The 17,779-nt window shown below is 39.9% G+C and overlaps 1 protein-coding gene across 1 annotated transcript in view; it reads right to left on the minus strand.

Moving 5' to 3' along the window:
* Nucleotides 1-16,859, minus strand: part of apba2b (amyloid beta (A4) precursor protein-binding, family A, member 2b) — a 78,796-nt gene extending 61,937 nt beyond the window's left edge. The window contains exon 1 of the mRNA XM_013908477.1: nt 16,673-16,859. The gene's annotated coding sequence lies outside the window, so the exon portion shown is untranslated. The remainder of the gene's footprint in view (nt 1-16,672) is intronic.
* Nucleotides 16,860-17,779: the final 920 nt, after the last annotated feature.

A 17,779-nucleotide genomic window follows, 5' to 3' on the forward strand; every position in this document is an offset into this window, starting at 1 on the left:
CACACACACACACACACACTGCTGGCATCAGTATAATGGCTCCTTCATGACAGTCAGTGGGGGATGTGCTGATAAAAGCAAGAGGGGTCAGAAAGAAGGTGGTCAAGCACTGGTGTGTGTAATATGTGATGAAGTCAGCAACGGCGGCACTTCTATGCCAAATAAAATAGAACAGCTCAAGAAACCAATGCAATAGGTACTGTTGAACAAGATGTACCAAAAATGCTTCAAAACAGCAGGTTTCAAACACTCTTAAGTCCTCACACAACATACCTTGTTGATCTCGCAAAAGTTGCACAGACAGAACGAAGACAGGAATAAATTACGCTTTTGAACTGCAAGTGAACACTTAGTGAGTCACTCTTCTAAAGAAACAAAGTTTAGCAGACACATGGGAGAAGAGATGAGCAATACCTGTGCGAAAGGCAGAAGACAAAGGAGCTACTAAAATAATGTGAGGAAAAACAGACACTGTGTTTATTCTGTGATTTGTTCCGAAATACAAAGGATACATTCGAGACAATTTTCTCATTATCTGTGGCAGCACACGCTTGTAATTTGTACTGTGCTCGTAATGAAATTGCTTTGACTTTCTAACTCTCTAAAGGTTTTCTTCACAAAATAAACCATGACATGCTTCGCCTAACCTTGACCAGGGTGAAACCCAAACTCAGTCTTAGTCCTCACATGGTATCAATCTCCACTATTTTTTGTGCCCACAACGACACAAATACATGCATGTTAGCAGTGAAAGTGTCTCTTCCTTTTTAGCACAGCTTACAATGACTCCTCTCCTACTTGCATGCAGCCCTGAGGCTTGTTTTGGTCCCAAAAGTCCAACTCATACTGCAGCACACTGCAGTGTTAAAGACAAAACCCTCAGCAGATCACACTTCGGGCCAATCAGGGGAAGAAAAACAAACCTCCAATAGCAGACAAAACTCAAGTCAGCAGCAATCTAGGAACCTTGGACTAGTGTAATTCCCAGCACCATATTAACTTAGGCCAATGTGATCCAGTGCGGCAAGAGCACATGTTTTTCAGTTTCTTACATAAGCAATACTTTTCATAAATATTTGCCTCTCTTGTTTCTGCTTTTCTTAATTGCCTTATCAAAGCCATACAGCTCTAAGTACAAATTGATTTACTGTAAAGTAATAATTGTTTGTGAGCATTCAACCCAGAAATTAGAAGGGCAACTCTATGCACATGCACTCGTGACTGAATACTAAATACATATTTTAAGGGCATTTATTTTTTATGGTATTACAAGACACCTCCCCACCAGCTGCAAGTCTTGGAAATTACTGTAGATGGAAATTAGCCTACATAGCCACTCTTCAAAGGTAATGGTGGGCTTGTTTAGTGCAATTAAAAACGGTCATGCTTTGCCCTTATTCCAAGAGTAGTTACTATTTAAGCAGTGTTATTTGTCTGTACTCAGTCTCAGCACTGCACTATGTAGAACAGCACTTGTTCAAACTCTTCAATGTAAGTAGTGGCTCACACTGTCAAAGGTTGGTAAAATAACCATGCAACTTCAGAGATTTGATTTCCGCTAGCTGAGCGTGACATCACCTGGTGGTAATACAGAGCAATCAGGCTTAAACCTGTATGAGAAAAAAAACAGGAGGGAACAAACATGCCAACAGAAAATGTCAAGTTCCCTTTGTTTTGACAGCCACGAACCTCTTAGTTTATCCAGAGACTTTGCTCTTCTTTCAGTTATTCACATGACAGTTTTACTTTTGACAGGAATGACAGACTGTTTGACAGCACAAAGAAGAAATTTCAAAACGGCATTTTGCCCAGAACTCTGACACAGTTAATATTCGTAGTAAGGCTGCAGCTACTAAAATGTAAAATGATTTGCTGTTGATTGAAGTCACTGCAAAAATTATTAATTAGCGCTAAAAGCAGTAGATAGCCAGTGAACCTCAATATTACTCATATGTTATATGGGTGAACACAAGCAAACGCACATAAAAGCAAGCTGAGAGCTTTACAGCATCCTTGAAGCCACACCCACACATCCACTCAGAGCTCATCTCCAGCAGGAAATCTACCCCACTGATCTCCATCCTCCCTTCCTCCTCTATCATGAAAGGTAAAAAACATACATTATGCTCACTCTGAAGCCTCGCATGGGCCTCTCCTTGGTTTTAGCATCCCATCAGCACACAGGTTTGCTCACACCACGCTTCCTTGACCTCCTTTTCCACAACAACAACTAAGCAATCCTTTCTGTCTTGCAGACCTAAGGCACCTAAAGATTGAACAGAGGGTGAACTGAGTGGGATTTAAAGGCAGAGCACAGATAAACAAGCTGTCCTGACCTGCAGCAATGTTTAGCAGTTAGTGCTAAGCCAAAGCAAATGCTTTATTCCACCGATTCTGTTTTATGCTGCTGTAGAGGGTTTACCATCACAACAGCGTAATGACAAAGCAGCGCTGTGAACACTGAGACAACAACTTGTGTTGTTGTTTTTAAATTCATTATCCATTCAGCTAAAACCCAGTTTTCTCATTAGTATTCCTCAGCTAACTCACGTCGACCGAGGCTGAGAGGTCAGCACAGGCAGCTCCGATTTCAGCGTGTAAGACCAAACACACATACTGTTTTTCTTTTTTTTTTGGCGTAAGTACAGAAGCTCTTTCATGACCTTTAAGTACCTCCTGAACCACAATCAGAAGGCACGGAAATTCTCTGATGCAGTGCATCTGCAATTACCTCAATCTAGTGTAATACACATTTAGGGTTTCTAGTTTGTGTGTCTACAGATGCATAGTCTTTTATAGAAACCCTGAACCTTTGCTTTTTATTTTATAGTGTTCAAAATTTAACAAAAAACACCTCATTGTAGAAAGCAGCAAACAGGAAACAGAATGGTTTAGTGAAAGCTAGTCTCATATTCTGTCAGTCTGTCTGAATATTCTATTATTCCCTAAATGATCAACAGATTTTAAATGTGCAGTGTAGCAATGCAGCATTACTTACCTTTTATTCAGTTTCCCAGTGATGTGAGCATCATTTGCTTGAAGGTTGGTTCAGTGTGAGTACTCTCTAAAAGGGCGTGCACCTTTCAAGTCTGCAGTGCTACATTCAATGTGAGGCACCAATATTTTATTTTCAACTGACTTTCTGTTCTTTTTTAGCTGCTTATCTCCGAAAAAAATGAAATCTAATTTTGAATGCTCACAGTTTTCCAATATACAGTTCCCAGTTTCTTTCCTGCCACTGAGCACACCAGCGTGCATAAAGCACAAGCGATAACCGCAGATTATATCCATGACTGCAGTCCTCATTTAAACCAGATGTTTGTGTTTTGCATTGTCCTTTGATGATTGTGGATTATATAAAGCATCCAAAATAAACCTTCAGTGTACCGTAAAATGACAACAAAAGAACAAGCACAACAACATAATCGAGGCTCAGGAGTATTACTGAAATACTGACTGTCTTTTCGGCATCCTGGCACAGCTACACACACCCAGACGTGTTGACTCCTGTCCTGTTTTTCATTCAAATGTTATTCTAAAATGTTGCAGCGTGTCGTGGGAAAACAAAAGCTAAGGCAGTCATTCCCTACCAACAACAACAACAAAATTATTGATGAGCGTTATAGATTATAGATGGCTCAGAATGGGCCTGTTTTGAGAAACAAGCCTGTGTATGATGCATAAGTAGAAGAAAAAAACGCGACATAGGATTCTCAGGGGGATGATGAAATAACAAAATATATGAAAATCCAAAGAATCTGGATTTATAATAAATCTGTCTTTTAAAAAAAATAAAAAATAGGCTTAGATGTTAATCACTGTACGTGTGATGATGTTCATGCAAATTTTCATTCAAGGCGAGATAAGGTACAGAGACATGCATATATACCCTGCAGTCATTATAGCAAGACGTTTGCTCTCCAGCGACATCTATTCAACTGATCCTTAATGCAAATATCTGCTAAGCCAATCACATGGCTGCATTTAGACATGTAGACATGGCCAAGACAGCCTGCTGAAGTTCAATTTGTGCTTCGGAATGGTGAAGAAAGGTGATTTAAGCGACTTTGAGTGTGACACGGTTAATGGTGCCAGACGTGCTGGTCTGAATTTTCACAGATTGCTGTTCTACTGGGATTTTCCCATAGCCATCTGTAGGGTTTACAGAGAATGGTCCAAAAAAGAGAAAATATTCAGGGTGAAAATGCCTTGTTAATGCCAGAGGTCATGAGAAAGGGGACAGTAACTCAACATCATTACAACCAAGGTATGCAAAGGAGCATCTCCAAACACATCCAACCTTGAGTTAGGTGCGCTCAAGAGCAGAAAACCACTATATCTAAATGCATCCTTCCTGCTATAACACGTAACCTATAACAAAACATCCAAAGAAACAGAATGGCACTGCAGAGATGCATCAAGGAGTGTGAGTCTGGTGTATATGCATTAGGGTCTGAGGTATATTGTCATGGACAAGGAAAGTATTTCAAATCTTTTTCAGAACATCATGACAAACGTTCAAGACTTGAAGACATATTTTCAGTTCAGTAAATCTACGATAACTCTGTGACGTTTATGAGTCAAAATCTAAGTAAACCGATCATCAGGGTTAAGAACAACTGTCAACACTGAGTCAAGCTGGAGTTGCTGATCTCACTGAGAATAAACACGTCGTATGATCAGGTATGAAGGAAAAGAATCCTTTGTAAGTAAAGCTATCAGCTCATCTGCGCCATTTTTATAAAACGGTTTGAGAATTACATTGTTTTCGTCTCTCTCTCTCTTCCACTTTTTCATGCTTTTCTCCCAGAGCAAGCCTGACACTATAGATGAAACATCAATTTGGTTACGTTCCTTCAGCTCTATCACACAAACGATGAACAGTAATCTGTGCTGCCTATCAACAAACATGCGTGGCTATAGAAATAATGGCCCAGAGGCTAGCACTGTACTCCAATGCAATACAAAATCAGCCCGGCTCGCATTCATCATGCTTGAATAACAATACAAGGTTGCATTATGGAGAAAAATAAAAAACATTTACGTCTGCATCTTCTAGACAACATTGCTTTATGGAATAGCAGCTAAGAAAATCAATTTACTCAACGTGAACTTGCCTGCACATTGTAACAATGACAGCAGCAGGTGAGGCTCTCTGCACATCTAAATGCTAATGTCATGCTGCTCTTCAGACAATAGCGGTAGCTAATGAGCTGGCTTGGTGAATGCATCTAAAGTCTAACTGATGACATAAGTGACAGCATACTGAGGGACAGAGCTCTTTTTATGACTCACAACACAGCGGGACCAAATTTAAAAAGGGTGCGCCAAGGTCACACTCTAGTTCTAATCACGGCCAAATGCTTATTCTATTGTAACTCCTGGTTTTCTAATTACATCTTTTAATACCAATATTTCCACTTTTGTATGAACAAACTTGACTGTTTTTAGGAATAATTTAAATGCTCGATAAGAAGTACATGCAATTATGCATATCTCAAGCCATGTAAGTCCATACTCACTTATACTTTGGGCATGTAAGTGCATTCGCACTCAGGAACTACAGCTTCATGCAGTTCATTACAGTTAATTCTGCAATTTTCATTTAGGAGTTGAAGGACAATGTCATCAGTGGCCATGGAAATGTCAATTCTTGCTAGCTAGCCAAGACTTTCATCACACACTGACATTATATAACATCACTGTTGTGGTGTTTGGGGGTCGTGGTATGGACATTATTAACTGTAACTGTTATTTTCAATGCACCAGACTTAGTATTAGAAGTGGGATTGACAGGCTATGCTATATGGTCTGAAAATGCTGCAATAGGGATTTTTGGAATATGCACATTTGCACAAAAAATTGAAATTCACATGTCACATAAGACAATTGTTTGCACGGATACTAACAACAGTGTCTGAACTGAAACAAGGGAAAAATACTAAAAATCAGTCCGAGCTAGTCAAATACTGATGCTGGGCTCGTCTCATCCTATTTTAACATAACAGTTCGACACAGGGCATTATTATGACAATTACACTGATATCCTGTTATTACGGATTTAGGAGGGAGGTGAGATTGTGAATGGCACAATCACATGACCAACCAGCATGAAGACAGGAGTTCTGAGTCTTTTTCATTTGAACTTACTTTGGTTTTCTTCTGTTTGGTTAGGTTTAGGTTCAAAATTATGTTGTTAGGCTTCGGCAAGGAAAACACAGGCATTCACCGTTTTTTACACAAGTTAAAAGGCAAGCTTCTACCATCTGCAAAATACTGCAAATGTCTTTGGCTGGCACAGTTATGCATCCTGCAACCCCGGGAGGGTTTATTACTATTGAAAAATAACTAAAAGGGGTATCCAGTACACGCAAGTACAATGCAAAGACTTTAAGTCCTGAATAAGAGTCAGAATGATGACTTGGGATTATGAATGAGATGCAGAGACCTGCTGAGAGCCAGTGATGAGCAGCTTACAATGAATAAATGGAGCTCTGCTGAGTCAAAAAAGAAATTCATTACAATTTATTTTAAGGCTGTCAAGACAATATTCCTTATTGGGTTTCAACTGTATTAAAAAACCTTTTTGTAAGTATTCATTCCATTATTCACCGTGTGACAGCATTCACTGCCAAAACAAGCTGCTTCTTAATTTTGGTCTACCTATGCTCTCATGTTTTTAATGTCTCTGAAGGCACCTTATTCAGTCTGGCCCAGATAATCTTATCACAGAAGAAGCACCAATCTCTGAAATAACTCTACATGGGAAGACAGTGACATATTTCATTATCAAATTGTAGCTACAGGTTGTGAACATTAAGTTAATAAACCTGCCAGTCAAAACTGTAGTCTATTTTCAGACAGTAATTACAGATCTCAGCTGTAACTTTGAATCGTGTTAAATACTTTTAATCACCCACAAACGTTCAAATTAGGGCTGAGCGATATGACCAAAATCTCATATCCCAATATAAGAATTATATCGTCTCGATAACGATAGAAATCACAAAAATGTAACATTTTCTGTAAATTCTGTGAATCTCGGGCAGCTCGACTTGTTTCCAGCTGCGCGTCATGTAGCTGGAGTCAAGTGTTTTAACCGATGCATGAAACTATACATTTTTAGACATAAGTTGTAAAGGCCACCGTTTTCTTTGTGAGTATTTATTACACGCCTGAAGTAGTTAGCCTGTTCTAACGTTTGAGTTTATTTTTTAACACCTGGCGACTCTTTTTTACTTCTCATCCATAAATAATCTGCTCTTTCACGTGATTCAGTTTATTTTGAAAAGTCTCAACAGGATCTTGAGCTTTATTGTGAAAGGTTTATGTGGAACATAAACAAGCAGACACGCGATGCTGTTACCGTCGTTGTTGCTAACCACAACGCAAAAAACAGGCGCTTTTCCGTCTGTAGTGTGGTTATATAAAATATAAGAGAAAGAGAGAACTTTAAGAAATTAATATAGCCACTACAGTGACCATCAAAACGATGAAAAAATATTGCCGTAAACAGTTTATTTTGCGACACCACGAAACAAACGATAGCGTAAAATGAAACGATAGATGTTTTTATATTGTCATCCGATATATATCGTTATATCGAACAGCCCTAGTTCAAATCTGTTTTTGGAAAGAGTCATTGCAAGCTATCACGAATGTTTGACTGTAGTTTTTGATGCCAAGGGCAAAACATACAATTATTAGGTTTGGGGGTCATTCAATTACTTTAGGGCCAGGTACATTTGGACAGGTTTGTACGCATCAGACATGGACTTTACATAACATCTCACTGGGGAAATTCATTTGTTACAGTAGCACAAGGGGCAGAAAGAAAATAGTGAAAACACCTAAAAATACTAAAATGCACAGAAAAGAAGCAGAGCTTCTACAACAACCTTCATGGTTCTCCATAACCTCCTCTTATGATAAACTCTGGCATGTGTGTGATACACAGAACAGATTTTTCTCGCTGTTTTTTGTGAGTCTTTTGTAAAACGTGAAGACCTGCTGCTCTGAAGCCTTTGAATGTTTCTTTTATTTAACGAGCAGTAGTTTTCACCCTGCAATAATGCTGCTTGGTAACTTCATGACAAGTTGGAAAGGAACATACAGTATGTACAACATTATTTTAGCATGTATTACAAAATACTGACAGGAAGAGTTTCTCATCCCTTAATAAATGAAATCATCATTTCATTTTTATTTGATAATCTGAAACAACCTAAGAAATCTAGACGAGGGCAAACACATTTTACTTTACTGTACATTCAGCAGATGTTTAAGTTGCCCTGACCTCAATTACAGAGGACAGTTTGAATTCAGACAGATCCAGTTGACGAATACGACGGTTTCAATGCTGCTCCTTTCCCCGTCTCTCTCACTTCCTCCCTCCCCGAGCGCTGCCTCAGAGCCATTCTTTATTGCCACCCATGATTAATGCAGCTATGAATGGGTTTCTCTTTCACCCGAGCACTGTGGGAGAACGGCTTCTTTCGTTCTTTCTCTCTTTCTTCCTTTGCCATTTTGCTTTCTTCCCAATGTGACCTGATTTAGTCACAGAGTGTGAAACTGATTTGGACTCATTTGCATGCTAATTCCATAAAGAGAGGTGAAATGATGTGTAAGTATCACCTCGCTGATTCTAGGAGACACCGTCGCATTTGGAAGAAATAATGTGCAGTATAAACTCGATAATTCACAGACTCATTGTTCAGAAATCCAACCAGGGAAGAGCACGAAGGGACACTCTTTTAAGTGCTATACAACATTTTCACAGGTACGTGCAAAAAGAGGTAAAATGCTTGCACTGCTGTGTAGAAAATGCCCTTTTTAATGTTGGTATTACTGCATTGTGTTTGTTTTTTCCAGGAAGTTCATGCTTTCATATACACATTATGTCTTGAAAGTCAAGGTTTTCTTCTAATGAGCTCATTAAAAGGTTTGAATTAATTATATGTTTGTGTGTTTAATTTAATTCTAATCCATGAATATGTGGCCAGTAATTCTGTCTGGAGCCAGTCTCCCAGTTTAGTTCAGCATCCTCCCCTTCACCCTCCCATCAATATCTTTTCATTGTATTTTTATTAAAAGAATGTAATAAATTAATTACTACACTGAAGATGCCTCAATTAGATAATATACCTGTGTAGCAGACGCCACTTGTCTGCTTTGAAGAGCTCCAGACAATGTGCTCTTGCTCTTCACACCTGATTCAGCATGGTGTCATTTTGAAAACACAGGAGCGTGTAAACACTTCCTTCTGGCCTGAAACATTTCTCGCCAACTTTCATGCCTCAACTCGTCCGTCAGTGCTTTGAAATTGATTACTTGAAGGTGCTGGCCACTAATGCACTGAAGGAGGTGAAGAAAAGTTTCACGCAATCAGGAGACTCTGGTTTTCGCAAACGAACAAGAGGAACACGAAAGAAGCCTGTTGTTGACGAGAAGGATAACATCTAGAGCCAACAGCTGACATATGTTGGTTATTTTCTTCATCTTTTCCTTTGTCTATAAATACAAACTGCGGTAAACTTTGCATGCTATCTATATACCAACCGAAGCATCACAGAGCTGCTGAGATTCAAACAACAGTTCAAAGATAAGCTTATACTTTAAGAACTGTCACAAACTATGAAACAAACATCCTCCTAACAGTGTTAACCACGCCTGACTGATCCACTGAACATGACCTGGATTTATCCGTGCTCCTTCACCTGTTAGAGCAATAACACTAAGTCTGACCCCTAAGTCAAAAGCTGGCAGATAATCAAGAGAAATGCTTGGTTAAGTCACTTCAGACTACCATAATGGCTGCATTGATGATAACATTGGCTCTAAAATCAAAGACGACCGGACTTTAAAAAATGCATTTAACAGGGGAAGACACAGACCACACTTTCAAGGAAAAACTGAAATTCAATGAGACACGGCTGTCCAAACAAATGAAGTAACACTGATACGGCTGTCGTATTCATGGGTGTAATCAAGAGCTGGACAACAGCGCCTGACCTGACTCGACCTAAGTCCTTCAGGATATTCATGGTTCATTCAGAGACATCTGACTGTAGATGTTAAACAGCCTGGCATTTTATATGGTTAAGACAGAGAGAAATATCTTTCACCAGCTTCATGATTTGGAATCACGTAAGCTTGAAAAAAGGATAAATATGTTGTGCCATTATGATTTTTATTTTTTTTAAAAGGACAACTTTGTAATGATTGTCAAATTGAATATGTCATGAGGCTATCTTGGGAGCAGTATTCTCATCATTGTGTTATGGTGAGTCACATCTTGTCTCCTCTGAGTTTTGATGCTGTAATCAAGCCCACAAATGAACCAGAAAACCATTTCTGGTTGTGACAAACACAGAATTTTGATTAGGCTGCAAACTTTTTAAAAAAAAGGAGAAAAAACAGCTGGCGTAAGCTGAAAAGCACAAGATTAAAGTCTTTGCTGCGCATCCAGAGCAGCCAGTGAAGCTGTGCAGGGAAAATGATGAACACTATACTATTGCTGGACGCTACTTTTTCATATTACCTTTAGGAAGCACAGCCGGTAGGAAGAGAAAGGTGCAGCATATTTTAAATGACTACATGTAGATGTCCTTCTGTCAGCTCTAATTTTCAAAATGTTCTTCTTCATATTGACTATTTTGGCTGGCTGCAACAATTTGTTCTGTATTTTAATCTAATTTAAGCCCCATATGGTAGACTGCCAAACCAAACAACATTGCATTTAAAACGCACATACCTCTACCAAGGATGCACTCTCCTCTAAATATGTTTTAACAGCTTAAATGTTTAGACTTATTTTTAATCTCCATCCAAATCTAAATCTGAGTGAGTGAAGACTGAGCAATGATGAGCAATCCCACAGACGTCTGGTGGGGGGGAGCCAATCAGTCCTGACAAAAATTCACAAAATGAGCACGACCTTTTAACACTGAAACGTTTAATGATGCTGCGTAATGAGTTCAAATTACATGCTAGAAACCATGAAAATCATCAGGCATTTGTTATGCAGTACACAAATACTCTGGTTCACATGAGGTAGCAGGACAATAAAAGTTAAGCTAAGCTTGCTCAAAAGATGGCTTTTTGTTGTTTTTTAAGATATTACTTTGGATTTTAGTTGCTTTTTCTTTAAATTACGGCACCAAAACTAATTTAACAAAATCAGCAGAGGTTTACACAGTCCACCCTTTGAAACTGTGTGAATAGCTGCCACCACTGCATTAAGTGTTATTAAGAAATCATGTTAAGAAGAAAAAAAAGCAGTCAGACTCTGGCTGCTCATTTTGATTCATATATGTTTTGTCCCTGTGTTGCACAGCTCTTCGCTTGTGAAGCTGAGAAGAAACGAGACTGACTCTAGCGATGATGCCATCTGGATATAAACCCTCCATAGATGGTGAATAATTGAACAACTCATACCGACAGGAGAATACGACAGCAGAGCAGTGATCTCAAAAGCTTTCAATGATTAGACTGCTTTCTGCCACTAGGCGCTTCTCAGTCAATACCAAAAGATTTAATTTGACAGTGTTTGTGAAGTAGTGTGGGATCATGGGAGTTTTGTTACATCGCTAATGTAATGATAACTGCTTGCTTAACATTAAACAGGTGGACCGATGACATTGAGGTGGACTACACATACAGCCACATTGTGAAGTCAAGCAAAAAGTAGCCTAGTAGTGATATCCATGTCCAAATAATCACACTAAAATGAACTAGATGTGCATTTATGAATGCTGTAGTAACATTATTACCATGGTTGTCTATAGGTGCTAAAGGGGAAACGACTGCATTGACAGACAACCAAAAATTAAATGTCCCTTACACTGAAATAAACAAATTTCTCTGGGTTTGTACATTATTGAAGGCATTTCATATTGTAAATATATATAATTTACCAGATTGTGCAAAAGCCAAGCCGAATTACTTAATGTTTTGCTAGCAAAGTTTGTGCAGTGACTTCCTGAAAATGTGCAAATCCTCATGGAAATACAGTATATAAGGCAAATATCTACAACTCTAAGAAGGTTGTAAGTCAATGTTTGGTGTGATCACCTTTATTCTTCAACACAGTCAGAACTCTCTTAGGCAAGCTTTCTTGTAATTTCTTTAAGCAGTCTTCAGGAATAGTTCTCCAGTCTTCTTTAAAGACACTCAAAACTCTTTTTTTGACAAAACCTCCACCACTGGCTAACAGAGCCATGACAGATTCCCACCATGTTTTAATAGTGGCTGTAGACATTCACTGTTATACCTCATTCCTGACCTCCTCTGTAGATATTGACAACAATTTGAGCCAAATACTTCAAATTTAGATGCAAAACTCCATCAGACTTGTTACTGCTGATTTTCAGTCCAGTTCTTGAGTAATTCTTGAGTAAAGGTTAATTCTAACCTTCCACCGAGACCATTTCTGATGAGTCTTCAGTGAACAGCAGATGGATCAACTGTTTCTTAAGACTTTCAGATACTGTCCTACTGGCTATATTGTTTTCAGGCATGATAATTTTCTTCTTTTGTCCTCCACCTCTCCAGTTTCCTCAATTTTTTCAAGGACACATTGCACACCATGCCTAGACATGCTATATTTTCATCTATTAGCTCTCTGGGAATCACCTTGTTAGGTCCAAGGACTGAAGTGAAAATGAGTGAAAAAGCAGCCAATGTCCAAAGCAAAACTTTGACAGTTCTTCAGAAGCCTGGAAAAGTATTATTTAATGCCACTTAACAAAATTACCGAAAAATTACCAGAAAGTCTGACACCTTGGAAGCAAAATATACAGAAGTAAGAGGTGACTGGAGACAGGCTTGGATATCTACCGACAGTACTGAGAGTCAGTATTGCTGCAAAATATCAGATGTTGTAGTCCAAAACCTGGCTTGGAGACAGACTGGTGACCAGGCTATGTTTTACAGGTAGGATAGGCTCCAGCCTAGCTATGACCCAAAATTAGACAAGCAGTTAAGTAAATGGATGCAATGATTGTAGTGCAAACCAAAAATTGAATAAATTATGCATTGATATAAACAGGTAAGAGATTCATGTCTTTGGTTTGTTTCTCTGTTTGAAAGGAAGTCATATTAATTTAAATTCATTTTAAAGGGGATTACGGAAACAAGCTCTGAGCAGGAAATTATATCTCACTTATTAGTAGTTTCTCAGCACCTGTTTGCTAGTTAACATACAGACACATTGTGGTTTGTAGATTGTCTGCTTCATGCTAAATTCTGTGTAGGAACCTCCAAAAGTTGATTCTGTTCATCTGGACGTAGCGTTTTGTGGGAGAAACGTTTCGTCACTCATCCAAGTGACTTCTTCAGTCTCAGCTGACTGCAGGTTTCCCCAAGCTTATAAACAGTAAATTTGCATAATGACTGAAACCAGCCCACTGAAGGAACAATGGGCTGGGAGGTCAGTTCCTTAATCATAATTATGCAAATTCTCATGACCATTGATCAACAACCACTGACCAAAACCCACTGATCAAAGACCACTGATCAATGGCCATGAGTACCATTCACAGAGAGTTGGGGAATGGCTGCAATCACAGCATTGTAAGATGGTGAAAGATGTACCCTTAGGCCCCCTCCTCGATTCAGAGATGGGCTTTCCCTTTTCACGTAAATGGCCTCCTTGACTCCACGCTCAAACCAGCGTTCCTCCCTGTCCAGGATGTGTACATCCTCATCATTGAAAGAGTGTCCACTGGCCTGTAGGTGTGAACAGACTGCAGAGTCCTGGCCTGACGAGGCAGCTCTTCTGTGTTGTGCCATCCGCTTCGCCAGACAGAGGTTGTTTGGTTTCCCCGATGTATAAATCCTGGCAATCCTCCTGGCACTTAACAGCGTACACTATGTTACTCTGTTTGTGTTGGGGACCCGATCCTTGGGGTGGACCAATTTTTGACGCAGCGTGTTTTGGGGTTTAAAAGCCACAGAGACCCGGTGTTTAGAAAAAATGCATCTCAACTGTTCCGATACTCCTGACACATATGGGATCACTACAGGTTTTCGCTTGGGCAGCGGTTGTCCTGCTGGAGCTTTCTTTAGGTGCCTTTCCCGCTTTGACAAAAGTCCAGCTGGGATAACCACATTTACTCAGGGCCTTCTTGATGTGCTGTTCTTCTGCCTCCCTGGTCGCTGTGTCAGAGGGGATGGTGTTCGCTCTGTGTTGTAAGATTTGGGGAAACCTGCAGTCAGCTGAGACTGAAGAAGTCACTTGGATGAGTGACGAAACATTTCTCCCACAAAACGCTACGTCCAGATGAACAGAATCAACTTTTGGAGATTTACTTTCCTGGATGATTGAGAATGCATCAAGACGTTCTGTGTAGGAAATTTGCTTCCTCTAATTTTTCACCCAATGTAACAACACTACAGCACCAGACTGTAGAGAAAGCCCATCACAAGTCATGATTTCATTTTAATGGCACGTAAAAATGAACAGATACTGTATATTGATCTTGGAATGTTTCGCTCAAGGGCACGATAGTCTTTTATTGTATCTTCAGTTATGCAAACATTATGAACAGATTACAAACCGTAAACATTTTGCATATGAAATCCACAGCTTACAGACCAAATCTTTTAAGAAGATATTGCTCATGATATCATGTAATGGATATTGAAATTCCCCTATGGCACAGCTATCCACAATGCTAAGACAGAGTCATTTATGCCGTTGCATGTTAAAACTGAGCAGCTTATTCATGATTTAATCACAGATTTCCAAATACTAATTATCTTTTATTATTTCCACTGCAGGGCTAGAGGTTGTTGCCCTCTTCTGGCTTTCCCCCAGAGTCCAATCTGGTATCCTGCGACTGCAGCCTTGAACAAGATCCCAACAGGCTGCAGAAAAGGTGACTGTCCTTCACTGCAGGTGCTACACAGAAAACGATCCCCGCCCTGAGACAAAGCAGGGGTGGTGGTGGAAGAGCCACGCACAGGAGAATGTTATAGAGAAAGCGCGGCCCTGAAGGAAAAGGTGGAAGGTGATTGGGGAGGGGTCGGCTGGTAGGAAGAGGTGATAATGATAAAAACCTGACATCTCTACTCTAAACACGCCAGCGAGTTCACATGCTGTGCACATCCTTATGAGTATCTGTCATGGCTCTCTAGGGGCCCTTTACTTCCTTTAATAGCCATACATTACTCTCCTCTCTCTGCACTCATCCTCCACAGTCCTGTTCACCACCCTCTTCCTGAGCTGAACACAGCCATTGTTCTTCTCTTTCCGTCTGTTGCACACTCCCATCTTTAACCTCTTGACTTGTACCAGTTTTATAAATTTCTCCTCATTTTTTCCTCTACCTGCACACTAACAGATTGCAAAGATTAGTAAATCAGTTATAAAGCGTTTAGCTTTTTTGGCAACGGGTGATATGTGGCTGCAGGATTGCTTTTTTATAATCATGGGTAAGATGCTGCAAATGTATCTATATAATGTCAGTGACCTACTATCCAAACGCTTTCGTTGTATGTTTGTAGATTGTGAACATAATCTTATCATGGCCTGTTTCACAGATCAAACGACGCCACCTGATCATACCACAGAGATTCACTATAAAATACTGAATGGCTGTATCACTGCGAATCCTTTAAGGCTTATGTAACTCGTAATAACATTACGGAGCTTAAAATCTATCCGACCGTGGGTCAGCATCGACATTGCCGCTGCTGCTGTCAGGGAAGTCAACAAAACAAGAGTTGTACTATAAACAGCTAAAAAGGGGGGTGCCATACAAGTGGATGATGGCTACACTGAAACTCATTCTGCATGTCTGGATCAGGGTAGATGCTGCGTGATACAAAGCAGAGCCTGTGAGCCTGTCCCCTGCTTCCTCTGAACACAATGAACAGGCAGACACAATGCTGTCAGCATCTGCCCTCACCAGCATCTGTGGCTGGAACTGCATGATACACAAATCTAATATTAAACACAGGCTTCAGATACATTCAAGTTTGCTTAACTTGATTTCAAGTAAAGGGATATAACAGTATAAGTGGTGGGGACTAATGCACCTTACTTGTTTTTAACTTTACTTCCTTAACCTAATATCTCATTCAATTACTAGGCACGTGTGGGGAAATGGCATGAATGGGGTATATTTATAAGAAAATGGGCACATATCATGGAAAACGGGCCATTTCCACAAAGAGAACTGCACACGCCTGAGGTTTCCACCCCCTTAAATAAAACGATGCTGGAAAAGATCTGTGCCCATTAAGGACATCCAAATTTAATGACCTTCCTCGTCTCGTGAGAAACTAAAGGCCTATTTGCAATATAAGTACAATCGATAATTTTAGGCGTAGACTCGGCTGCGCATGGATGAATCACCGAGAATTGTAGCAGCAGGTCTCAGCAGACCTACTCCGAGCTTCTTTTTTTTTCTTTTTAACTGAGCTGTCCGTGAGAACAAGCACTCTGAATCATAAACTTCGGCAGCAAGAAACGATTTCGGTCAAAGCTCAGCGCCCCGTTGTTTACACTGATGCTAAAGGCAGATCCACGGGCTAGGGCGATCAGCATCCATGCACCCTGTCCCCCCTCCCCGATGCCTGGGAGGAAGGCGTAGAGGTTGTAACCGTTACCGGGGATCAACCGTGCTTGTATCTTTTCTTAATAAAAACAAAACAAAACACATCCTACCTGGAAAATGTCATATGCTGCTCAAGTCACCTCGTGTTGAGATTTGCGAGAGATGGAGCTGGCTGGTCGCGCATCACTCGGTGTGCGTGCGTGTGTGCGTTTGTGTGTGTATCACCGACAGAAAGCGTACGGAGTACAGCGGCTGGCAGCGGAACCCCGGAACGAGCATAACGCAAAGCGAGCCCTCTGCGGTTGTCTGGTCGGCACAAAAAAAGAAAAGAAAAGATAGAAACACTCACACAAGAGCCAGCTACCCCACCCGAGCGGCAGTTCGAACTACACCGTCACTGTTACATTACAAAGAGGGCTTAGGTGGTGTAGCTCACAGTGTATAACCGCTGGAAACAGGAAATCGAGCGTCCACATCCCGACAAACTAATGTGGGACAAACATAGTATTTGCGTGGGGCAAAGTGGGACAGTTAAAATAACTGGGAGATAGTCAAAAACATCTAAATGCAAGGTCAAATGATTAGCCCACCTAGGTGCTCATGTCCCCCAATGCCTAGTATGTTATGAAGTTTGAACATGATCCATAAAAAATGTGGGTAATATAACGTTTTTACTGATTCTCACCTTTAGTGTGACCTTGAGCCAATTTTTAACAAAATTAAATTAGCTCTAGCTTATTGGTATCTGTCACCACACAAAATGTGAAGATACTATCTTGAAAACTGTGGATGCTAGACTGCTAACAAATAGACAATCAATCAATCAATCAAACTTGAACCTTTAAAAAATTGAGTTTCTGATAATAACTCGATAATAACTCAAAGCTCTGTTTCCAGAAGGTGCTATAGATAAAACCTCTAAACAATGTTACTACCGAAAGGCGATTCATTTTTGAACTCTTTTAATGGCACAGGAACATGAATGGTTTGTTAGTGTATACAGAAAGACCATATGCAAAAATATTGTTGAAAAATAATACAACCCTGTATGTAAAAGTTGGTTCACTGTGTGAGATACGTAAAAACAGAATGCAATACTTTGCAAAATGTCTAAATCCTTTATTTTTTTTTATAATGGTTAAAAGACAGCATAAGAAATGTTGACACTGATCAGTAAACCACTGCATGTCATTTGAAAAGCTTAAACTGAGAACAAA

Source organism: Pundamilia nyererei, unplaced genomic scaffold (genome assembly GCF_000239375.1).
Source record: "Pundamilia nyererei isolate P.nyererei 1_Seehausen unplaced genomic scaffold, PunNye1.0 scaffold00011, whole genome shotgun sequence".
Taxonomy (NCBI): domain Eukaryota; kingdom Metazoa; phylum Chordata; class Actinopteri; order Cichliformes; family Cichlidae; genus Pundamilia; species Pundamilia nyererei.